General features: G+C 38.9%; 1 long non-coding RNA gene across 6 annotated transcripts in view; it reads right to left on the bottom strand.

The window, feature by feature from the left end:
• Nucleotides 1–1,017: 1,017 nt before the first annotated feature.
• The window catches only part of LOC109490110, a 52,430-nt gene continuing 39,948 nt past the window's right edge, over nt 1,018–13,499 (bottom strand). For all 6 annotated transcript variants that reach the window (XR_004626472.1, XR_004626471.1, XR_004626470.1 and 3 more), the window contains one exon: nt 1,018–3,001. This is a non-coding gene — a long non-coding RNA (uncharacterized LOC109490110). The remainder of the gene's footprint in view (nt 3,002–13,499) is intronic.

Consider the following 13,499-nt stretch of genomic DNA (forward strand, 5'->3'; position numbering starts at 1 on the left):
GAAGGGAGGGGGATGGGGCTGAGAGTGAAGGGAGGGGTGGATGGGGCTGAGAGTGAAGGGAGGGGTGGAAAGGCTGAGCTTGGTGATGCTGGTAATGCAGCTAAGTCCTCAGTCACAGTAAGGTGACCAAAATGGTGATCCATCGAGGAAGAAGAGGATGTCACAGACTTGAGGTGTATCTGGAGCAGAATGTTCCAACTTGGAACAGTGGCATGACTGCTATTGCTGGAGATACCAGAGAAGTATGCATAGCTTTACTGAGTATGACATACAAAGTGAGTGTCAGCGAGCCAGAATTCCTGGCCCCTTAAAGATCCTTCTAGCTGGACTAGGAATCAAATTGACATGAGACAGATTAACAGGAGAAAACAGAATCTAATAGCATATGTATGGGGATCCACATAGACGTGGAAATTCCGAAGACAGGCAAAATGAAGTCTATATGCCATTCAGACCTGAGGAGGAGGGGGCAGGGGTCTGGGATTTCAGAGGAAAGGAATGCACTTCACAGGGCAGTATGAAGAGAGGGTGTTTGTAATTAGATGTTTGCCCTTCCATGCAGATGGGACACTCAGAAAAAATTTACTTCTGTTAATAACCCTAATTCTAGGAAAGACCACCAATTTAGATTCTTCTGGGTGGTTAAGGGAGGAACAAATTTTCTCTTGAGCCCACATGATATCAAGTGCCTTCAGAACAAAATAATATGTATGCCGAAGTGGTACACTCTAGGGTGATGGTCCTGAGCCCCTTTGTGAACAATAGGCAAAAGAGGATGGCCAGCAGGCAGCACGCTACACAGACCCGTTTAGTAGTTACAGGGTTAAAGATGATAGCAGATTCATAACTGCAAAATGCAGTGTCCTGCAAATCTGTAATTCCTTCTTGTTCTTGCCATCTAAGGAAATCTGTTCTTGTCATGGCCATTATTGACAATCTTGGTGCAAGATAATCGCTCTGCATTATACTATGCTAAATATTAATCTAGTTTTGATAAAATCCAGATTGGTGTTCTACATGGCTGAAACTTTTATAGAGGTATAGTAAGGTCTTCATTTTGCTGTAATATGCCTTTTCCTTTGATCAGGCAGTAGGTGTTATTACGGCAGGTGGTATAATTTCCCCAGTACTATATATGTTTCTGTTTTTCAGTTAATACTTTTGAGATCCTGGTGTGCTGATAATGCTAATTCCCATCTCTGTTGGTGCCTGCAATATTAATTCACTGGAAGGTTTTCCACCCTTTCTATACCAGTGGTTTAGAGATCTTTCTGCCTCTCAGCTTGTTTTAGTCTAAGCTTTCGTATTCTAGATTGTTAGTAACTTAAGCTTTTGCTTAAGCAAGCCATGATACCTTTCAACCGATCCAGAGGCAGTTGGGTTGTAGGGTAAGAGGAAGTTCCACTTTATGTCTTGTTTCTTAGCCCATTCTTGAGCATTAGCTTTCCTGTGAAATAGGTGCCCTGATCTGATCTTATGATGGTTGGAAAAACAGAGCAAGCGATCCAGATTTCTAAGGCTTAGATGGTGGATTTTTGATCATTTCTCTTGCAAAGGTAGGGTAATTGTATTCCTGATTATGGCCTACATGGGTGCGTGCATATAGTTCATTCTCTGATTTAGGCCAGTGTTCCATGTAATTACTTTGTGTAATTTGAAAAGGTGGTTATCTTTGACCTTACCCAGATGACTCAGTAGTGTGTAATGAAGAAGGAATGAATGAATAAGCTTCACATTTGGCATTTCTCACATTTCCTAATTTAAAATTAAAGCTATTTGGTAGTTATATACATGTTTCTTTTTCCAGCAGTCTTCTGGCGCCATGTGTGCCAGCATGACATGTTGAGCGATGTGCCCATGCAGTGATCCTCTCTGCCGGCATATCTGTGAGTCCATGTTTTATGTTTCATCGTCCTTGTTTAGATATGCTACCTGGTTATTAAAATTCTTTACTTCAGAGTTGTCCTTCCGATGTGCAGAGACCTATGTAATCACTATAGAGCTGTCATCCAGTGCTCTCTCTGCCATATGTCCTTACCCCATATGTTCTTCTATCCTATTTCCCATTGTCCTGCCATGACCTGACCAAGGAGCTATTCATTTACCTACTGGCCTTGGGTCCAAAAATATTTACACACCTCATTCTGATTTTCCTTAACAGAATGTTCAGTTTCCAATCTGATGGCTACTAAATCAGTATATTGTACTGATTCCCTTCAGCCTGATTCTGATCAACCATTTGTAGTTGTCCAGCCACAGGGCTGGCAGCATGCTCTGGCTGATGGCAAGCAGCCTGATCCACCCGAAACCACACATTGTTGACTGCTATGGACCACAGTGGTCCTGACTATCCGACTGCTAAAGCGTAAGCCTTGAAATCCAGCAAGTCCACTATTGGCATGGCTGAGATTTTTTTCAGTTGATACCGAGGTCAACCTTTCATCTGCATGCCCCACTCAGATATGTACCAATTTTATTTTAGGACTTTATGCTCAAGAGTAGTTCTCATTTGTCTGTCAGGGGTCTGCTTTACCTACCCCAGAAGGGGTTGTTAGAGTTTAAGTACAATCGGTATATTTTCTGTCAGTGGTTCTGTATTTCATAGGGCCTCCTAGAATGCCCGAGCCTTTCCATTGGTTGGTGCATGTTCTCAGACAATGGGAACTCCATAGTGTAAAGCCTGCTCGGGTAAACCTTGGGGTTCTGTGGTGTTTCAGTCCGCACTGCTGCTGCAAACTCTCTTGAGTATAGGTGCTCCCGTTTATATTTGGAGTCCTGTAGCCACCAGGGAACCAGACTGAGACCAGGAGCTTGGGTGCGCACACGGGAACCAGGGGGGCTGGCGATGTTAGAAGCACAAAGGGCAGAGACGAGCCAGCCCTGGGAGCACGCTGTGGGGCACACAACACGGGATGCTGCGGGGTTCTTTAGCAGCACCGACAGAAACAGAGTTAGAGTGGCCAGGAGAGCTCGGTGAAGAGCAGACTGCGATCTCTCTCTTCTGAAACAGAGGTTTGGATACGGTCACTGCTGCTCTGACTCTAAGAGACACAGAAAGCCACCAGAGAACAAAAGCCCCAAAAAACCAGTTTGCACTGTGCCCCCCCACACACAAGGGACAGGGCAACTCTGCCTAAACAGGGTTGCCTGAGTATCAGTGCGGCAGGCCCCTCCCCGAGAAGGCAGGCTGAAAGAACAAAGAGCCCACATCCCTAAGGTCCTTATAAAACAGGTGCATCTTGCTTGGGTCCTGGTCAATAATTTGGACTCTGGACATCCTTGTCATCAGAATGACAAGGAGGAGGAACCCCCAACAAAGGAAAGAAACAGACACTGTAGCCTCTGCCACAGAACTAATGGATAGGGATATAACCAAATTGTCAGAAATAGATTTCAGAGTAACAATTATCAAGATGATGTGTAGGCTTGAGAAAAATATTAACGAAAATATAGAATCTCTACAAGCTGAAATGAGAATGAATCTGGTAGAAATTAATTCTATGAATGAAATGGAGTCTAAACTGGATGCTCTGATGGCCAAGGTAAATGAAGCAGAAGGACGAATTAGTGAGTTAGAGGATGAAATGATAGAAAAGAAGGAAACAGCGGTAACATGGGGGAAAAAAAACCCTCCTTTTTCATGAAAAAAAGCTACGGGAGATTACTGACTCAATGAAACATTCCAATGTCAGAATCATCGGCATCCCCAAGGGGGTGGAGGAAGAGAGAGGTCTAGAAGAGATATCTGAACAAATTGTAGCTGAGAACTTGCCTAATATGGTAAAGGAAACAAGCATTTGTGTCCAAGAGGCAGAGAGGACCCTTCCCAAGATCGAAGAGAACAGACCGACACCACGTCACACAATAGTACAATTTGCAAATCTTAGATCCAAGGAAACAATCTTGAAAGTGGCAAGGGGGAAGAGATTCCTTATGTACAGAGGGAGGAACATCAGAATAAAGTCAGACCTGCCTATAGAGCCCTGGCAAGCCAGAAAGGGCTGATAAGACATATTCAGAGCACTAAGTGAAAAGAACATGCAGCCAAGGATACTTTATCCAGCAAGGCTTTCATTCAGAATGGATGGAGAGACAAGGAGCTTCCAAGACCAGCAGAAACTGAAAGAATATGTGACCACCAAGCCAGCCCTACAGGAAATATTAAGGGGGGTTCTATAAAAGTACAAAGACCCCAAGAGTGATAAAGAATAGAAATTTACAGAGACAATCTACAGAAACAAGGACTTCACAGGCAACATGATGACATTAAAATCATATCTTTCAATAATCACTCTCAATGTGAATGGCCTAAATGTTCCAATAAAATGACACGGGGTTGCAGATTGGAAAAAAGACATGACCTGCCCATATGCTGTCTACAAGAGACTCACTTTGAACCTAAAGATACATCCAGACTGAAAGTGAAGGGATGGAGAACCATTTTTCATGCCAATGGACCTCAAAAGAAAAGCTGGGGTAGCAATTCTCATATCAGACAAATTAGATTATAAGCTAAAGACTGTAGTTAGAGAAGGGCACTATATTATTCTTAAAGTGTGTATCCAACAAGAGGATCTAACAATTATAAATATCTATGCCCCCAACAGGGGAGCAGCCAACTACATAAGCCAACTGTTAACCAGAATAAAGAGACATATAGATAATAATACGTTAATAGTAGGGGACCTCAACACTCCACTCTCAGCAATAGACAGATCATCTAAGAAGAAAATCAACAAAGAAACAAGAATTTGAGGGGTACCTGGGTGGCTCAGTCATTGAGCGTCTGCCTTCGGCTCAGCGGGTGACCCTGGGATCCTGGGATCAAGCCCCATGTTGGGCTCCTCTGCTGGGAGCCTGCTTCTTCCTCTCCCACTCCCCCTGCTTGTGTTCCCTCTCTCGCTGGCTGTCTCTCTGTCAATAAATAAATAAAATCTTAAAAAAAAAAAAAAGAACTTTGAATGACATACTGGACCAGATGGACCTCATAGATATATACAGAACACTCCACTCTAAAACAACAAAATACTCATTCTTTTCAAATGTACATGGAACTTTCTCCAGAATAGACCATATACTGGGTCATGAAACAGGTCTCAACCAATACCAAAAGACCAAGATTATTCCCTGCATATTCTCAGACCACAATGCTTTGAAACTGAAAATCACAAGAAATAATTTGGAAGAAACTCAAACACTTGGAAACTAAGGACCATCCTGCTTAAGAATGTTTGGGTATACCAGGAAATTAAAGAACTTAAGCATTTATGGAAACCAATGAAAATGAATACATATCAGCCCAAAACCTATGGGACACTGCAAAGGCGATCCTAAGGGGGAAATACATAGCCATCCAAGCCTCACTCAAAAGAATAGAAAAATCTAAAATGCAATCTTTATACTCACACCTTAAACAGCTGGAGATGGAACAAAAAAAATGGCCTAAGCCATGCATGAAAAGACAACTGATTAAGATTAGAGATCAATGAATTAGAAACCAGAAATACAGTAGAGCAGATCAACAAAACTAGAAGCTGGTTCTTTGAAAGAATTAATAAGATCGATAAGCCACTGGCCAGACTTATTCAAAATAGACAAAGGACCCAAATTAATAAAATTATGAATGAAAGGGGAGCGATCATGACTAACACCACGGAAATAGAAACAATCATTAGAAACTATTATCAACAACTATATGCCAATAAATTAAGCAACCTGGAAGAAATGGATGCCTTCCTAGAATCCTATAAACTACCAAGACTAAAACAGGAAGAAATTGACAATCTAAATAGACCAATTAATAGTGAAGAGATTGAAGCAGTGATCAAAAACCTCCCAAAAAACAAGAGTCCAGGGCCTGATGGATTCCCTGGGGAATTCTACCAAACATTTAGAGAAGAAATAATACCTAGCCTACTGAAGCTGTTTCAAAAAACAGAAACAGAAGGAAAACTAGCAAACTCATCCTATGAGTCCAGCATTACCTTGATCCCCAAACCAGGCAAACACCCCATCAAAAAAGAGAATTACAGACCAATATCCCTGAGAATATGGATGCCAAAACAAGATCCTACCTGGCCAATAAGATCAAACAGTACATTAAAAGGATTATCAACCATTACCAGATGGGATTTATTCCTGGGATGCAAGTGTGGGTCAATATTAGCAAATCAATCAATGTGATAGAACACATTAATAACAAAAGAGACAAGAACCATATGATCCTCTCGATGCAGAAAAAGCATTTGACAAAATACAGCATCCTTTCCTGATTAAAACCCTTCAGAGTGTAGGGATACAGGGTACATTCCTCAATTTCATAAAAACCATCTATGAAAAACCTACAGCGAATATCATTCTCAATGGGGAAAAGCTGAGAGCCTTTCCCTTAAGATCAGGAACACGACAAGGATGCCCACTCTTGCCATCATTGTTTAACGTAGTACTAGAAGTGCTAGCAACAGCAACCAGACAACAAAAAAGAATAAAAAGTATTTAAATTGGCAAAGAAGAAGCCAAACTCTCTCTCTTCACAGATGACAAGATACTTTATGTGGAAAACCCAAGAGACTCCACCCCCAAATTACTAGAACTCATACAATTCAGTAATGTGGCAGGATACAAAATCAATGCACAGTAATCAGTTGCATTTCTATACACTAACAATGAGACTGAAGAAAGAGAAATTAGGGAATCGATTCCATTTACAATAGCACCAAAAACCATAAGATATCTCAGAATAAACTTACCAAGAGAGGTAAAGAATATATACTCTAGAAACTACAGAACACTGATGAAAGACATTGAAGACACATAAAGATGGAAAAACACTCCATGCTCATGGATTGGAAGAATGAACATAGTTAAAATGTCTATGCTACCCAGAGCAATCTACACTTTCAACGCCATCCCAATCAAAATTCCAATGACATTTTTCAAAGTGCTGGAACAAACCTTCCTAAAATTTGTGTGGAATCAGAAAAGACCCAAATTGCCAAGGAAATGTTGAAAAAGAAAAACAAAGCTGGGGGTGTCACGTTGCCTGATTTCAAGCTATACTACAAAGCTGTGATCACCAAGACAGCATGGTACTGGCACAAAATCAGACACAGACCGATGGAACAGAATACAGACTCTAGAAATGGACCCTCAACTCTATGGTCAACTAATCTTTGAAAGCAGGAAAAAACATCCAGTGGAAAAAAGACAGTCTCTTCAATAAATGGTGCTGGGAAAATTGGACAGCTATATACATAAGAATGAAACTTGACTGCTCTCTCACACCATACAAAAAATAAACTCCAAATGGATGAAAGACCTCGATATGAAACAGGAATCCATCAAAATCATAGAGGAGAACACAGGCTGTAACCTCTTTGACATCGGCCACAGCAACTTTTTCATGATACGTCTCCAAAGGCAAGGAAAACAAAAGCAAAAATGAACTTCTGGGACTTCATTGAGATAAAAACTTTGGCACAGCAAAGGAAACAGTCAACAAAACAAAGAGGCAACCCACGGAATGGGAGAAGATATTTGGAAATGACACTACAGATAAAAGGCTGGTATCCAAGATCTATAAAGAACTTCTCAAACTCAATACCCAAGAAACAAATAATCAAATAAAAAAATGGGCAGAAGATATGAACAGACACTTTTCCAATGAAGACATACGAGTGGCTAACAGACACATGAAAAAATGTTCAACATCATTAGCCATCAGGGAAATTCACATCAAAACCACACTGAGATACCACCTTACACCAGTTAGAATGGCAAAAATTGACAAGGCAAGAAACAACAATTGTTGGAGAGGATGTGGAGAAAGGGGATCCCTCTTACACTGCTGGTAGGAATACAAGTTGGTACAGCCACTTTGGAAAACAGTGTGGAAGTTCCTCAAAAAGTTAAAAATAGAGCTGCTCTATGACCCAGCAATTGTACTACGGGGTTTTCACCCCAAAGATACGGACATAGTGAAGAGAAGGGCCATATTAACCCCAATGTTCATAGCAGTATTGTCTGCAATAGCCAAACTGTGGAAGGAGCCAAGATACCCTTCAACAGACAAATGGATAAAGAAGATGTGGTCCATATATACAATGGAATATTACCCAGCCATCAGAAAGAATGATTACCCAACATTTGCATCAACTGGATGGGACTGGAGGAGATTAAGCTAAGTGAAATAAGTCAAGCAGAGAAAGATAATTATCATGTGGTTTCACTCATTTGTGGAACATAAGAAATAGCAGGGAGATTGTTAGGAGAAGGAAGGGGAAAATGAAGGGGGGTGATAAACAGGGGGAAATGAACCATGAGAGACTATGGACTCCAGGAAACAAACTGAGGGTTTTACTGGGGTGGGGGAGGGGGTTAGCCAGGTGAAGGGTATTAAGGAGGGCACATATTGCATGGAGCACTGGATGTTATACACAAATAATGAATCATGGAACACTACATCAAAAACTAATGATGTACGGTATGGTGACTAATATTAAATAAATAAATACATAAATATGTAAATAAATAAATAGAATGAGTTCAAACTTATTTCAAACCATCACCATCAATTTAATATAGACCTCCATATGCATAGGATAAACCACAAATCAAACCACAGACCAATGGTAACCTGTCATAGATATGCTTGGATTCCTTTCTTTTTAGTTTTTGCATATCACTAAAGAAAGCCATCAAACCACAAGAAAGCAAAAAAGGAACAGAGAAGAACTACAAAAACAACCATAAAACAAGTAACAAAATGGCAGTAAATATGTACTTATTGATAATTACTTTGAATATAAATGGACTAAACTACCTAATCAAAAAACTGGGGTGACAAATGGATAAAATAGCAAGACACATCTATATGCTGCCTGTAAGAGGCTCATTTCAGACCCAAAGACATATGCAGACTGGAAGGGAAGGGATGGAAAAACATTTATCATGCAAATGGAAGTGAAAAGAAAGCTGGGGTAACAATACTTACATCAAACAAAATAGCTTTATAATGAAGACTAGGAATAAGAGACAAAGAAGTACACTACATAATCATAAAAGGAACAATTCAACAAGAAGGTATAACAATTGTAGGGGTGCCTGGGTGGCTGTCATTGAGTGGCTGACTCGTGATCTCGGCTATGGTCATGATCTCAGGGTCCTGGGATGGAGCCCTGCATCAGGCTCTGCGCTCAGTGGGGAGTCTGCTTGAGGATTCTCTTTCTCCCTCTGCCTCTCCCTCCCCCTCTCTAAAATAAATAAAATCTTAAAAAAAAAAGTATAACAATTGTAAATATTCATGCATCCAACATGGGAGCACCCAAGTACATAAAACAGCTAGTAATAAACATAATGGAAGAACTCAATAGCAACGTAATAATAGTAGTGGGTTTTAACACCACACTTACCTCAATGGACAGATCACCTAGACAGAAAATCAACAAGGAAACAGTGGCTTTGAATGACACATTGGCCCGATGGATTTAACAGATATATTCAGAACATTCCACACCAGCGAACAAAATACACATGCTTTTCAAGTGAACATGGAAAATTCTCCAGAACAGATCACATTAGGTGGCAAATCTAGTCTCAAATTCAAAAAGATTTAAATTACCACATTCATCTTTCCTGACCGCAATGCTATGAAACTAGGAATCAACCATGAGAAAAAAATCTAGAGAAAGCTCAAATACATGGAGATTAAATAACATGCTACTAAACAACAGATGGGTCAATGAAGAAATCAAAGAAGAATAAAAAAACATGGAGACAAATGAACATGAAAACACAATGGTCCAAAATCTTTGAGATGCAGCAAATGCTATTCTAAAAGGGAAGTCTATAGCAATAGGCCTACCTCAAGAAACAAGAAAAAAACCTCAAACAACCTAACTTTAGACCTAAAGAAGCTAGAAAAAGGGGAACAAACAAAGCCCAAAACTAGCAGAAGGAAGGATTAAGGATTAGAACAGAAACAAATGAAATTGAGGTTTAAAAAACAATAGAACAGATCAATGAAACCAAAAGCTAGTTCTTTGAAAATATCAACAAAATTGATAAACCTTTAGCCAGATTCATTAAAAAAAAAAAAAAAAAGGAGAGGGGACTTAAATAAATAAAATCAAAAAGGAAAAATAACACCACGGACTACAAAAGATTATAAGAGAATGTCATGGAAAATAATATGCTAACAAATTAGACATCCTAGAAGAAATGAATAAATTCCTAGAAACCCATAACCTCCCTAAACTGAATCAGAAAGAAATAGAACATTTGAACAGACTGATTACTAGTAATGAAATTGAATCAGTAATCCAAAAACTCCTAATAAACAAAAATCCAGGATGAAATGGCTTCACATGTGAATTCTACCAAACATTTAAAGAAGAAAACTCTAACTCTTCCAGAAAATAGAAGAGGAAGGGACAGCTTCCAAATTCATTTTATGAGGTTAGCGTTACCCTGATAACAAAACCAGATAAAGACACCAGAATAACAAAAAACAAAAAACTACAGGCTAATATCTCTGATGAACATATATGGAAAATCCTCAACAAAATATTAGCAAACCAGATCTAATAATACTTTAAGAATATCATTCACCACGATCAAGTGGAATTTATTCCTGGGCTGCAAGGTAGTTCAATACTTACAAATCAATTGATGTGATACATCATGTTAACAAGAGGAAGGATAAAAAATGATATGATCATTTCAATAGATGAAGAGAATGCATTTGACAAAGCACAACATCCATTCATAATAAACTCTTAACAAAGTAGGTTTAAAGTGAACATACCTTGAAATAATAAAGTCCATCTATGAAAAACTCACAGTGACACAGTGAACATCATACTCAATGGTGAAGCACTGAGAGCTTTTCCTCTAAGATCAGGACCAAGATAAGGATCTTTCACCATTTTTATTCAACATAGTCCTGCAAATCCCAACCACTAGCAATCAGACAAGAGAAAGGAATAGAAGGCATCCAAATCAGTAAGGAAGAAGTAAAACTTTCGCTGTTTGCAGATGACATACTATATATAGAAAACCCTAAAGACTCCACCAAAAAACTACAGAACTGATAAATGAATTCAGTAAGATTGCAGGATACAAAATCAATGTGCAGAAATCTGTTGCATTTCTATATGCCAATCATGAAGTAGCAGAAAGAGAAATTAAGAAAATAATTCCATTTACAATTGCACCAATACACCACCCCCAAGGAATACACGTAAAAGGATGAAAGACCTGTACTGTGAAAAACTATAAGACACTGATGAAAGAAATTGAAGATGACACAACAAATGGAGATTTTCCATGCTCATGTTCTGAAGGAATATTGTTAATATGTCCAGACTACCCAAAATAATCTACAGATTTGAGGCAATCCTTATCAAAATACCAACAGCATTTTTCACAGAGCTAGAACAAATAATCCTAAAATTTGTATGGAATCACAAAAAACCCCAAATATCCAAAACTGCCTTGAAAAGGAAAAACAAAACTGCAAGCTCAGAATTCTAGACTTCAAGTTATATTACAAAACTACAGTAATTAAAACACTGTGGTACTGGCACAAAAATAGACACATAGATCAATAGAACAGAATAGAAAATCCAGAAATAAACCCACAAGTATATGAACAACTAATCTTTGATAAAAGAGGCAAGGATATGCAATGGGAAAAAGCCTCTTCAACAAATGGTGTTGGGAAAGCTGGACCACTTTCTTACACCATACACAAAAATAAACTCACAATGGATTAAGACCTACATGTGAGACCTGAAACCATAAAAATCCTAGAACAGAGCACAGGAAGCAATGTCTCTGTCATCAGCCATAACAATATCTTTCTAGATATGTCTCCTGAGGCAAGGGAAACAAAAGCGAAAATAAACTACTGGGACTTCATCAAAATAAAAAGCTTCTGCACAGCAAAACAATCAACAAAACTAAAAGACACTCTACTAATGGGAGAAGATATTTGCAAATGACATATCTGATAAAGGGTTAGTATCCAAAATATATAAAGAATTTATACAACTCAATACCAAAAAATAAAGCAATAAAAAAAATGGGCAGAAGCCATAAACAGACACTTCTCCAAAGAAAACCCATGAATGGCAAACAGACCCATAAAAAGGTGCTCAATATCATCACCAGGGAACTGCAAATCAAAGTTACAATGAGATATCACCTCACACCTGTCAGAATGGCTAAAATCAACAAAAGAAACAACAGGTGTTGGCAAGAATGTGGAGAGAAAGGAACCCTCCTGCACTGTTGGTGGGAATGCAAACTGGTGCAGCCACTCTGGAAAACAGTATGGAAGTTCCTCAAAAAGTTAAAAATAGAACTACCTCATGATTCATTAATCTCACTACTGCGTATTTACCCAAAGAATCCAAGAACACTAATTCAAATGGATACACGCACCCCTATCTATATAGCTACATTATTTNAAATAATGAAATCTTGTGTTTTACAACAACATAGAGGGAGCTAGAGAGTATAATGCTAAGTGAAATAAGTCAAAGAAAGACAAATATCATGATTTCATTCATATGTGGAATTTAAAAAATAAACAAGCAAAGTGAAAAATAAGAGAAGGGAGAGACAAATCAAGAAACAAACTACAGAGAACAAAGAGATGGTTACTGGAAGGGACGTGGGGGCATGGGTTAAACAGGTGATAGGGATTAAGGTGGGCACCCGTGATGAGCACTGCGTGATATATGGAAGTGTTGAATCACTATATCATACACCTGAAACTCACACCGTATGTTAGCTGGAATTAAAAACTTAAAGAATTAAAAGAATTTTAAGAATTAAAAGAATTTTAAGAATTAAAAGAATTTAAAATTTTAAGAATTTAAAAGAAAATAAGAAAAAAATATAATTTTGTCTCAAGTTTTGGGGATTTGCTGTTTAATTTTTTACTGTTTTTTTCTTTTCCCCAAAGTACAGGATAATTTTTATCCTATATCATGATCTTCTGTAATATCTAGAAACATTTGAAAGGAATAGGCAAGGGATGCCTGGGTGCCTCAGTCAGCTAAGAATCTGCCTTTGGCTCAGGTCATGATCCCCGAGTCCTGGGATCGAGTGCCACATCGGGCTCCCTGCTCAGTGTGGGAGTCTGCTTCACCCTCTGCCTGCCCCTCCACCTGCTTGTGCTCTCTCTCACACACAAATATATAAAATCTTTAAAAAAAAAAAAAGATAAGAGAAGAAAGAATAGGCAAGATTTGGAGATTGTTAAAGATAGTGGGCTTTGGTTTCTAGAGTCGCATTTCTGATTTGTACGGATTTGCAAGACAAAGGCCATTGTTTCTAATTTCCCCAAGGAACTGGTTTACATTCTGAAGATCAAGGGACTGACCCATTTTCTTTTTTTTTTTTTTTTTAAGATTTTATTTATTTATTTGACAGAGATAGAGACAGCCAGCGAGAGAGGGAACACAAGCAGGGGGAGTGGGAGAGGAAGAAGC

The sequence above is a fragment of the Ailuropoda melanoleuca genome, chromosome 1, assembly GCF_002007445.2.
Source record: "Ailuropoda melanoleuca isolate Jingjing chromosome 1, ASM200744v2, whole genome shotgun sequence".
NCBI lineage: Eukaryota > Metazoa > Chordata > Mammalia > Carnivora > Ursidae > Ailuropoda > Ailuropoda melanoleuca.